This window comes from Pongo pygmaeus, chromosome 14 (assembly GCF_028885625.2).
Source record: "Pongo pygmaeus isolate AG05252 chromosome 14, NHGRI_mPonPyg2-v2.0_pri, whole genome shotgun sequence".
Lineage (NCBI taxonomy): Eukaryota > Metazoa > Chordata > Mammalia > Primates > Hominidae > Pongo > Pongo pygmaeus.
The window spans coordinates 74,222,970-74,235,308 of NC_072387.2; positions in this window are offsets into that span (position 1 = coordinate 74,222,970).

The window sequence follows — 12,339 nt, forward strand, 5'->3', positions numbered from 1 at the left end:
GTCTCTAACGAAAAGCAAAGAAAGAAAAACAAACATAAAAACAAAATAAAAACTTCTGTGTGGCACCAGTGGAACCTCAATCCAACTGAAATGGATAAACTGTCAAAACACCATGCTACTCAACAATTCCACAGGCAGCTGGAAAACATCTGTTTGACTAGGTATCTTACTGCTTTTGTTTGTTTACAAGAAACAAAAGATTATTTCATAAAAAAAAGATACAGAAAGATTTTATTAAAAGCTATTATACTTTATCGAGGTACCTAAGAAAAGGAAAGGAAGTGTGCTGAGACCTCATTAGAGACCAACAGCAGAAATATTAGGAAGCTCGTCTCAATTTTTCTCCTTAACGTGGACACTGGACCTTGTTCTTTCTGCCTCACACCATTATCTTCACTTTCTATCCAAAGATGTATCTTCTTCGACATGGGCACATGACCATTAATAACCACATATAAAACTCGAGTTTATGGTCTCAGTGCAAATAATCAGCAAAAGTTAATCATGGCCCATAAACTTCACTTTCAAATTCTTGGAGAAAAAAATATCTGTGTTTTCAAGCTGGAGTTAGAAGACTACCTGTAGCATTCCATTATACCAACATCACTGTCAGGTCCCTGGGAATAGCTTTAAGTGGATGGCCCAAATGACCAAAAGTTTTATGAAAATGGTAAGGGAAAATTCAATGCCATTTTAAATTAGCATTGAAAGCTGCCATTGTAACTCCATTCAAACTGTGCTAGATTCCTAAAGGCAGTGATACACCTACTATATGGATGTGGTGATTAACTGAGATACGTGCATGGGCACATATATTAGCTGTATGTCCATATCTATTTTCCATATTCAAAGAATATGTATTTTAAATTATCTCCTAGTGTAATTGTTCTGAGAGATGACTAAAGTAGGTAAACGTTGGCTAACTCTTGTCTCTATGCCCCTGCTTTCTGTTCTTACTTATGCTCTTTCAAAATGCCCTATTTTCTCCCCTTTCTATTCAAATCTCAGCCAGGTATAAATTTTACTACTTTAATGCCTCCCCTTAACTATCTCAATTTACATTAGAATATCTATTTTCCCCATAGTATTAAGCATAGTCTTATATGCACAGCCCCTCAAAGTTTCCTTTACACCTAAGAAAAACTCATTAAACATTTGGTGAATTCATCAGTTGTAGTTAATAATAAATACTTGTTTATTTTTGAATTTTCACTCCATAATCTCTGTTTTAGTTCAGGATTCTATTATCAATCAATTACACTAAGGATTATAAGGAAGTAATACTCAAAAGCGTTTTTGACTCTAAATTTTTTTTTTTTTTTTTTTTGAGATGGAGTTTTGCTCTGTTGGCCAAGCTGGAGTGCAGTGGCGCAATCTCAGCTCACTGCAACCTCCGCCTCTTGAGTCAAGCCTCAGCCTCCTGAGTAACTGGGATTATAGGTGCGCACCACCATGCCTGGCTAATTTTTGTATTTTTAGTAGACACAGGGTTTCATCATGTTGGTCAGGCTGGTCTTGAACTCCTGACCTCGTGATATGCTGGCCTCGGCCTCCCAAAGTGCTGGGATTACAGGCATGAGCCACCGTGCCCAGCCTTGACTCTAGATATTTCTTTATTTCTCAAAAAAATAGCTTCTCATATAATACAAAATAGAGGCAGTGTTTGTTTGATGGAGAATTAAAATCATGTACAAGGGGCCTTATTCCCATATGTGTTCTCTGCTGTATTAATAGCAGATAGGACTATTAATAATTTCAAACATAAGCATAGCTCTATGTATAATATAGTTACTTTACATAAATATTTTATTATATCTATTTTTATTAATCTATAAATTCATGATTATCTCTTAGAATGATTTTACAATAAAAAATAGTTTCTATAATGTAAATTGTATCCCATAGGTTTTTCTGGTTCCTATTCCCCTGGTATAATTTCATATCTCTTTACTTTTGAAATCTATTTTGCATTAAAAGACTCTTCTAGATAATATATTGCTGAATTTTTCTCTGTGCATCTGTGTCTCTGTGTGAAGGTGAGTTATGCATAAGTGCACATTTCAAACGAGTTTAAGAAAACTTTTTATTAATTTATATATATGTAGTTACTATTTTTATAATTTTCAGCTATTTTATTCTGTGTTTCTATTTCTCTTAAGTTTCTTTCTCTTTTTTCCTTTTTCCAGTTTTCATTGAAGTTATAATTTATTTTCATCTGGTTTTATGGTTGTACACTGCATGTTTACATTTCTGGCTTTTCTATGAGATATGATTTTTACTTTTGGCACTTTGTTCGTGCTCCCTATTTCCAATATCTGCCCTTATTTCTTTGAGAGTATTTAACATCCTCATTATACACTTTTTTTTGGTTTGGTTTATTATGGCTGATTCAGTTGTACCAGAATATTATGCTTTTATTATTATTTTTAAAAAATCTTTGTATATAGCAGTTGAGCTCCTCAGATGTTCAGTTTTCTTTGTGAGCTCACATCCCTTGAGATATCAACTACTTGCCTGGCAATGTCAAAGGAGACACAAACATCAGTGGTTCCTTTCGCTTTCTAAAGTTACCAGTTGCTGTATAACCCAAGAATTTAGTTTACTCCAGCAATTCTGCTTCACAGATAAATAACTTCCTCTAATTCTCTCTCAAGTGTTGCTATTTCCTAAGAACTATTATACTTGGATATAATCACCTAGCCTCATGGTGTACACCTACACTCTGTGACAAGGGCTTCCAGAGACCCACCGGTTTTGCATTACTTGTGCCCCATCCTAGTCAACATTTAGAACAAACTTTGTTATTTATATCATACTCCAGGCTAGTGATGGGTTACTGACGTTCTTTTCAATCTTGAATTGTTGATTTAATCTGAAAGATACACCAAGGGCAATAATGGAAACAGGGCACAAAGGGAATAACTAAAATATCTACTCTGTCTTATATGTGGCACATATGCTCTTTCTTTCTTTCTCTTTCTTTCTTTCTTTTTCTTTCTTTCTTTCTCTCTCTCTTTCTCTCTTTTATTCTTCCCTTCTTTCTCTCTCTCTCTTCATTTACAGAGTTGAAGTCTCTCACTATTTTGCCCAGGCTGGTCTCAAATTCCTGGGCTCTGCTTATCCTTCTGCTGCAACCTTCTTAGTAGCTGGGACTGCAGGAATGCATTACCACACCTGGCTTCACACTATTTCTTATTCAAAATTACTAAGTCATTCTCTGATTGTAACATTCAGTTGTCACCCTGTTTATCTTGCAATTATTATGTTAGAACCACTATATACACATATTATAGCATTTTTACACTGTAACATTAAAAATGGGTTATAAATTACAGAAATATATTTATATATATCTTGACATATTTAAATATTAACAACATTCAAATATAATATGTTCATAGTTGTATCAGATAATCACTTCAAATATCTCATAGAAAACCTTTTCATCTCTAGGTTTTGGATATAATAATTTCTCAGAAAGTAGATTTAAAATTACAATAATATATTTCCGTAGTTTAAAAGATGTTTCCAAGACCAAAAAGTAAGAGATGAAGTAGCACAATGGCAAAAGGATATAAAACAAATGAAAATATTCTAATAACTGACCCTGAGCTTAGTAGACTAAGAAAACTTGATATTATCAATGAACTGGGAACATATTAGTCTCCACTTGACCAGTACTTCCACTTCTGCTTTAGGACTCTCCTCTCCAGAAGCAGAACCTCAAACAGTAAATAGCTATTCAGAATAATGTTTAGTTAGCAGCAACTTCAGAAAGGGGCATGGATATCTCCATAAGAGGTAGCTCTGTTTCCGCCACCTCCACACCTGCCCCCACCCTCCCCCCACACACATACACTTCAAGTAAATCATGGATCATGAACATGAGATTTTGTGTTTTTTCCTAGAGCAAAGCTAGATTCTGGATTGTAACCCACAGCCACCTCTTGTGACTATGTTACACTTGTCTCTGCTTCTACTACTCATTTCTTAGCCAATTTTCTTTGCATATGCTTTCATTCAGGAGGATTCTCAGCATCTTGCTTTTATGAGATCATTGGAATGTCATTTTTCTGGCCAGAAACCTGTGGCCAATTGTGCCTTTGTCTGAGTTTTGCTCAGGCCTGCTGGGCTTGTTTCACGCACTCGGCCTTGCAGGCTGCGCTTAAATCACACTACCAACCTAGATCCCGCACCTCTAAGGTAGACTGCGAGTCAGGCGTGGAGCGACAAGGGGTGTGTAAGCAAAAGTTGGGTCCAATCACTATGTAGCCAGACACGCTGGCTACAGCTACGGGGTGGGCAGCTCCAGGTGCCTGCATGGGCGTCAGCTCTCTGGGAGGTTGTGGCTGGACCAGGAGCACTGCAAGCAGCTTCCCTGACTGGCACTGGGAAATGCAGTGCGGCCTGGAAGCTTGGAGATGCCAGGAACCACAGGGCCCAAAGAAGGAGTCATAGCATTGGCTCAGGGAGCTCCCAAGTCTGAGCTCCCTGAAGAGCTGCAGCTTTTCTCTTCTTCTCTTCACTTGCAACGTGGCAACCAAAGAGCATGTTTCCACCCTGTGTGTGTTACAGCTCTTTTAGCTTCGCCATTTGGCGGGACCCAAGTTCTTTCCCTGCTACCAGAAAGAATGGGATCCGTGGACAAGTAGAGGGTGAGTAAGACAAAGTGGAGCTTTATTGAGCAATATAACAGCTCAGAGGGGACCTGGAGTGGGAAGCTCCTTTCCACATCCAGGATGTCCTGATGAGTGTTCAGCTCCTAGCAGGGAGGAGACCCTAGAGAAGGAAGCTCCTCTCCGCAGGCAGGTCATCCCATCATCTCTGCAGCTCTCAGCAGAAAGGGTATCTCCTCTCCGCAGTTGGTTGTCCAGACATCTGCTTAGCTCTGACTAATCCTGGGGCTTTTATGGGCCTCAGAGGGGAGGAAGTGTGCACCCATAGGTCCATGGGTGGCCATCAATGGGCCCAGAAAAGACACCACAAGTTCCCACTCTAGTCTGTGGGACTGGAAGCCCACCCCACAACCATCAGGTCCTCCCCAGCCTGAAGGTGGGGCCTCACTGGGGACCTGCCCCTTTCTCCCCAGGAAGCTGTCTGCCTCCTACTGCCATTCATGGTGCCTGCGCTTGGCCCTGACTTTGCTCCAAGATCGGAGCCGCTGAGGCGCCGACAGCAGAGAGAAGTCAGGCGGCAGGAGCAGGCATTTCCGAGCCTGCAAAGGCAGGGGGCCTTCCTGGGCCCCCAGTAGGAAAGGGTTGCCTGGGTCCACAGCCACTATTTGGGTGCAGCTGCACCTGGGTAGGTGGGGGTCCTGCATGCTCTGTGGAGCTTGAAGCTGAAGTCTGTAGCTGTGATTTGGAGAGCTGCAACTGTGCCCAGGTTGGGGGTCTCCCGCCTGCTCCTGGGCGTCCGCCTTTTCCATGGAGCATGATGCCCCCGCCATGGCTCCCTGCTGCAGCCAGCATGATGGCACTATTATGATATAAATAATCCTCTATGATAAAACAGTTCTACACGTTTGTACATCATATACCAAAACAACATATAAAATTCAAAAAATAGAAATGGTTTACAAATAATATATACAAATTATCTGTAAGTATCTATAAATGTAGAAAGAAATGTGTCTGCCTTAGTATATTGCTCATAATACTCATGCATCTTATATAGCTGGTGGAATTATTTTATTCAGAAGATTATTAGAAATAGTCTTATCTTTTATCACTAGAGTTATTTTATTATGTCATTTCAAATAACTGAAATTTTGTATATTTAAACTGCTAAAATATTTCAGAAGATTAGGAATTATTTTTTGTTTATCTTGGGAAATAATGATTATTATTTAAAGATAATTCATCTTATTTCTATTAAATTAATCATATATTATTATTCATTAGAAAAATAGCTTACTATCTATTGCAGCAATATTATTACATGAAAGTAGCATACATAATCATGATTATTCTTTGGTAATTTCTCAATTGAGAAAAACTTAGAGGATGCTAAAGTAGCTTTTTGAAAGAAAACTCACTAGCATTGTATAGATAGATAGACATACAGATAGAGATGTGTTTATGAATATATAGAATTTTGTAATGACATTTTAGACATATTTTAAATATCTTGTTGATATTTCTAGTTTATTCATATTGTACATTCATTGTTGGTAATTTTTCATAAACAGTAGCTTTATGTATTCAAAATACATAGGTGGAATGCTTCAGTTCCCTGCTGCAAAAACTGGATTTTTAGGGCAGCAGCACCATCATCACCTAAGCGCTTGTTAAAAATGCAGAATCTTGGGCCCCATACCAAATCTACTGAATCAAATTCTACATTTTAACAAGATCTCCAGGTAATGCTATACATGCTAAAATTAGACATGCAGAGTTTTCATTTGTGAATCTTGTTTAACATGTGTAAATAAACTACTTCATAAAAAAGTACAAGTTTGGATTGGTAAAGTTAGGATGTGTGTTATTCATTTCTTTGCATAATTAATGTACAATTCTAAGAGTGGTGATAGTTTTTAGGCAAATGATGTTTACTTGATTCTGAGCCATATTGATTTCTTCTTCATTCATGTCTAGTTGATTTTACTTAGATACATGAATTCAGAAATGAAGTGCTATAGATGACTGTATTTTAAGGATTTATTATATTAATGCATGTTTCTATCAGAAGCACTATGCAAGCTCATGTAATTCTTTATATCTAATGTCAGAGCTTCCCATCTGCTGTATTGAGGTTAGAGATAAATTGATGAACTTCAGCCTTAGAGTAGATGAACCAATTATCAGTTATTCCAATAATTGTTTTATTTACCCAGTATGCTTTCTAATAGCATCCATGGTAGTGGTGTGCATAACTTCAGAAAGATAATGTACTTCTTTATGCTATTCATGAACTACATTGGTATATTATATATGTAATATTAACAAGGTTTATTGATGGCCATTTTTATATCTGTGAAATAAGATTATAAAATAAAAAGAGTACACATGTGATTTATTGTTTTTCTGTTGGTGGGCTGGACATGGCAGGAAATGAAATTAAACATACTTGAACTCAGTTTTCTTAGGACAATAACCTTACAATTATAGAAGGAGACTACGGTCCAAGAGTCACTCTTGTCACCCATACACTGTGGTATTACCTGTTTTGCTTTGATTACCCTAGCTTCAAATCACCATGGAGTCTACCTTTTAAATTATTTCTGAAGCATGATAAACCACTTTTAATGTTAAAAAGAGCAGTATCACGAATATAAGAAAAGATATTTAAAGAGAAATGACAGCTTGCAAAAAAAATTTTGAGATATAATTACTACATAATTTGCAAGATAATTGAGCTACTCAGTCATTGACTCATACACTCATCTCTTAGTAATTGTCCCTGCCTTCGGATTACAAGGTCAGGAGATCGAGACCATCCTTGCTAACATGGTGAAACCCTGTCTCCACTAAAAATACAAAAAATTAGCCAGACGTGGTGGCGGGTGCCTGTAGTCCCAGCTAGTTTGGAGGCAGAGGCAGGAGAATGGTGTGAACCCGGGAGGTGGAGGTTGCAGTGAGCCGAGATCGCAACACTGCACTCCAGCCTGGGCAACAGAGCGAGATTCTGTCTCAAAAATAAAAATAAAAATAAGTAATTATCCCTGCCCTTTTCTTAGATCAGCTGTAGTGTCAACAACTTTATACACTGTGTGAGTAAAGAAGGGAAGGAAATCCAGGTATTGGGATAATTACGTGGTATTTTAACAAGAGGAAATATTTCATAAAAACTAAGAGTTGAATAAAATTATTTGACAAATATATATTGTTATGGCATGGAAATTTTTCAAAAATCTCTCCCAAATATTTCTGAATTCATCCAATGTCCCATTCATAGATAGTTGGTTTAGCAGTTAAGCACTGTAGGCAGAGCTTAAGCCCTAACAGCTTTCTGGGACTTCTGAAAATGAAGTTCTAGTCATAGAAAGATCGACTAAACAAAGCACATGCATGTTTATAAAACGCAATGTTATATAGACTAATCAACTGCATCAGTATGCACATATTTAGAGATAAAGTGGATTTATTATAAATACGGATGTATACATTTGATATTATATGAAGGGAGGCATTTGACATAATAGTGCAGAGATATCTCAAATATCTTAATATGGGGTCTAGTTCCATTTTCAGTCACAAGGGTTAAGTGACTTGCAAAATGAGTTTTTAATCATTTCCACATCATTTAGGGTGAGATATCTATGTTTCATATTTGGCATCCCCCTTTCCCCACATCTCAGGGCTTATCTGCCCGTCTGGTTTTAATCCATATTCAGATGTTCCTGAATTGATATGATACTTTTCTTAGAAGACAAGTTATATTAAGAAATGTTAACAGGAAACACTGTCCTAATTGTGTGATTGAAGCCATTTATGAAACCAGAGACAGACTAAGACACCGTGAAGTTTCTATGAAGTCTTGCGTGTTACTTACAGGCTTGTGATAACTATGCTTGACATATCACATAACCCAGATATATTTTAATGTGCTTTTCTAGGTAATTACTTTAGACCTATATTCTTGATTTTGTTATTCATCATCTCATCTTATAGGATCAAATTGCTTGCTTTTTAACTCTTGTCTCATTTCCCCTGAATAATTCAATAGTTCAGAGGACAAAATGAAAGGCTAAGGCTAGTGAAGAGCTACATGACAATTGTGTTGGGTGAGACAAGCCCTAGCTAAACTAAGTGAAATCTTAGAATAATTAAAGATCTCTTCACAATTCTTTAACCTTGCCCTCTGATCTCTCCCCATGTCTCCATTCCTCATGCCTAGATTGACAATGAAAAACTCTGGAAATTCAATGTAATCCAAAGTTACAAACAAATCATATCTCTGCTCAAGTGTTTCACACTCCCATGTTAATTATTCACCCCATTGCCATCATTAAATCTCCAATTCCCCTGACACTGTTAGAAAAGTGATCTGATTAAGCACATAGATTTCTGAATAGCAGCTCCCTAAACACTCTTGCTAGTATGTGATTATTCATTGGATACCTCTCTATAATATGTGAATTAGCAAATAAATATTCTAGATTAATAAATGGCTGCCTGCCTTCCTCATAGTAGATATTCAATAATGTTTATTGAATTTTGCTTTAGTCTATATTGGAAAGAAAGAAAAAATATAGTCACCTCTAAGGCAACTCAAATTTTTCATAAACTCACTGAATTTTTTCTATGCGAATCTGATCTAAGGTCCATACCTTAGACTGTCAATAGTCAGAAGAGAACTAATAAAAATTCCACAGGTTTCCAGTCAGGACTTTAAATTCATGATGTAATACAAACAGCATGCCCAGGAAGCAGCTACCACTCCTATTTCAGTTAAATTAGACCCTTATGCCTCTTCCCAATCCATGGACCATAAGAGAAGCAGCTGGAAAAGGCAGGAGCAGATGGGGATGTGGACGGACTGCCAATTCAATGTTTTTTCTTCATCAGGGAAAGGTTTAGCTTTGAAGCATGTGAATGTCAGCCAAGAGCTTTGTGGAAAACTTTGGCATAGACCTTGAGACCTAGTAAGAGCTTCAGCTTCCAAAGGGTAACATGATCAACAACATATATTTTTCCAATTTCCAGTTTAATGGCTTTGACTGTTCAGGGCTGATGAGATAATAAGTTATAAATTTTTTAAATCTCCCTTCTATTTCTTATCACATTTTCATTTCTGAAGAAAAGAATTAGCAGGGTTGTCTTTATGATATGTTTCATCCCTCCCCACTGTCTTTATAGTGTATAATGTTAATGAATAAGTGAGGGAGGGTAAGATGGTGTATTGTGAAGGAACACACAGTCTTAACACAGAAAAAAAAAGAAATTCTTAGAGAAGTTGAACTTAGTAGAAATGCCTTAAGGTAGTAGATTCTAGTCACCTTCCTGCCCTAAAGTAGATACTCTCGGTTCTTCATAGTGATAAACATATTTTTGCCAGAACAACTGTATGAATGTGGGTGCTATTTAGTGATAAGAAATATTGAGACAAGTTGACAATTTTTGAAGCAAAAGAAAATTTCTTTTATAGAAATGCAAAATTTGAGATGTCTCATAAGTAAGTGATGTGAGACTGGAAGCCAAGGAATGAGGATTATACTGGAGATAAAAACTCTGACCTTGTGAGCAGATTAATGGTGAATAGAGTTACAAGACCAGAAAACATCTTTTTTTTTTTCTTTAGTAAAGATAGAGTATTGCTGTGTTGCGCAGGCTGGAATGCAGAGATACAATCATAGTTCACGGCAGCCTCGAACTCCTGGGCTCAAGCTATCCTCCCACCTCTGTCTCCAGAGTATCTGGGGCTACAGGAATGTGCAATCATGCCTGGATAATTTTTTCTCTTTTTAAATTTATTGTAGAGACAGAGTTTCACTAAGTCGCCCAGGGTGATCTTGATCTTCCAGCCTCAAGCAATCCTCTCCCCTTGGCCTCTCAAAGCTCTGGGATTACATATGTGAACCACTATGCCCTGCCTCAGAAAGTATCTTAATAACAATAACTAACGTCCATACTAGCTATTACTAATTATTTTTAAAATAATTTTAAAAAATTATTCACTTATTTCAAACAGCAACCCTAAGAAGTAGACATTATTACTGTCTTCACTTAAAAAAATTTAAAAAATATGTTCAGAGAGATTAAATATCTTGTCCAGGGTTACCTGCTAATAAGTAATCAAGCTTGAATCATCAAGCCTGCAGATCACATGCACTAAATCACTATATACCACCTTTCATGTGATCATGATTTTAATAAATGTTGAAAATCCTCAGAACAAGTTTTAGGGGACTTGAACATTGTGACATAAAAAATAAAAGAGAGATCCAATAAAGGATACTTAGAATAAGTGACTAATGAAATAGCAATAAATAAGGAAAATACAGGATTCTGGAAGTCAAGTAAGGGACACCTTTTAAGATGAATAAAATGAACAATTGTGTTAAATGATGCTGAGATTAAAATGAGACCTTAGCAGTGATGTATGGGTTTTACAAAACAGATTCTTTGGTTTACTTAAGACAATTTTAATTGGAGTAGTAGAAATGAAAGTGTTTCTAGAACAGAGTGAGAGGTAGTGGAAGGCGAGGAAGTAAAGTAAGTGAGTATAATTGACTTCATGGAAAAGATTTATTTAAAGGTCACTCAGATGGTTTTGGTATTGTAGGATCAAGATACGATGTCAAGAAAGGTTTTGTATATTATACAAAATATTATAGCATATGTGTTAGGCCATTCTTGCATTGCTGTAAAGAAATACCTGAGACTGTTTAATTTATCAAGACAAGAGCTTTAATTGACTCACAGTTCTGCAGGTTTTCCAGGAAGCAGGGTGCCGACATCAGATTGGCTTCTGGACAGGCCTCAGGAAGCTTACAATCATAGAAGAAGTAAAACGGGGTGCAGGCATGACACATGGAAAAACAGGAGCAGAGAGAGGGAGTGGAGGCAGGAGATGCCACACTTCACAGCAACTAGATCCCATGATAACACATTCGGCATCATGAGGACAGCACCAAGCCATGAGGAATCTATCCATACCATGACACAAACACCCTCCACCTGGCCCCACCTCCAACATTAAGAGAGATTCAAAACATGAGGATTTAATACATCCTTTTTTGTTTTGAAGATAGATAGTACCACGAGCCAAGAAATGAAGATAGCCTTCAGAAGTTGAGAATGACCTGAGGCGGGCAGATCACGAGGTTAGGAGATCCAGACCATCTTGGCTAGCAAGGTGAAACCCCGTCTCTATTAAAAATACAAAAACAAAATTAGCTGGGCGTGGTGGTGGGCACCTGTCCCAGCTACTCGGGAGGCTGAGGTGGGAGAATGGTGTGAACCTGGGAGGTGGAGCTTGCAGTGAGCCAAGATCACACCACTGCACTCCAGCCTGGGCAGCAGAGTGAGACCCCATCTGAAAAAAGAAAAACCATCAGATCTTGTGAGACTCATTCACTATCATGAGAACAGTGCAGCCAACAGACCCCACCCCCCAGTAATTCAATCACTTCCCACCAGTTTCCTCTCATGACATGTGGGAACTGTGGGAGTTACAATTCAATTCAAGATGAGATTTGGGTGGGGACACAACAAAACCATAACTTGATTCATGGAAATTCAAAAGAAAAACTTATGTTAAATTTAGTAAAGATATAAAATTCTGCCTCTAGCTTATTCTATGTCCTTACTATGGAACAGAAGAATGAGGAGTGGGCTAAAGATGATGTTCTGCCCGTTGGGGACTATAAGGTATTATTCTCAGCCATTGACTATATTC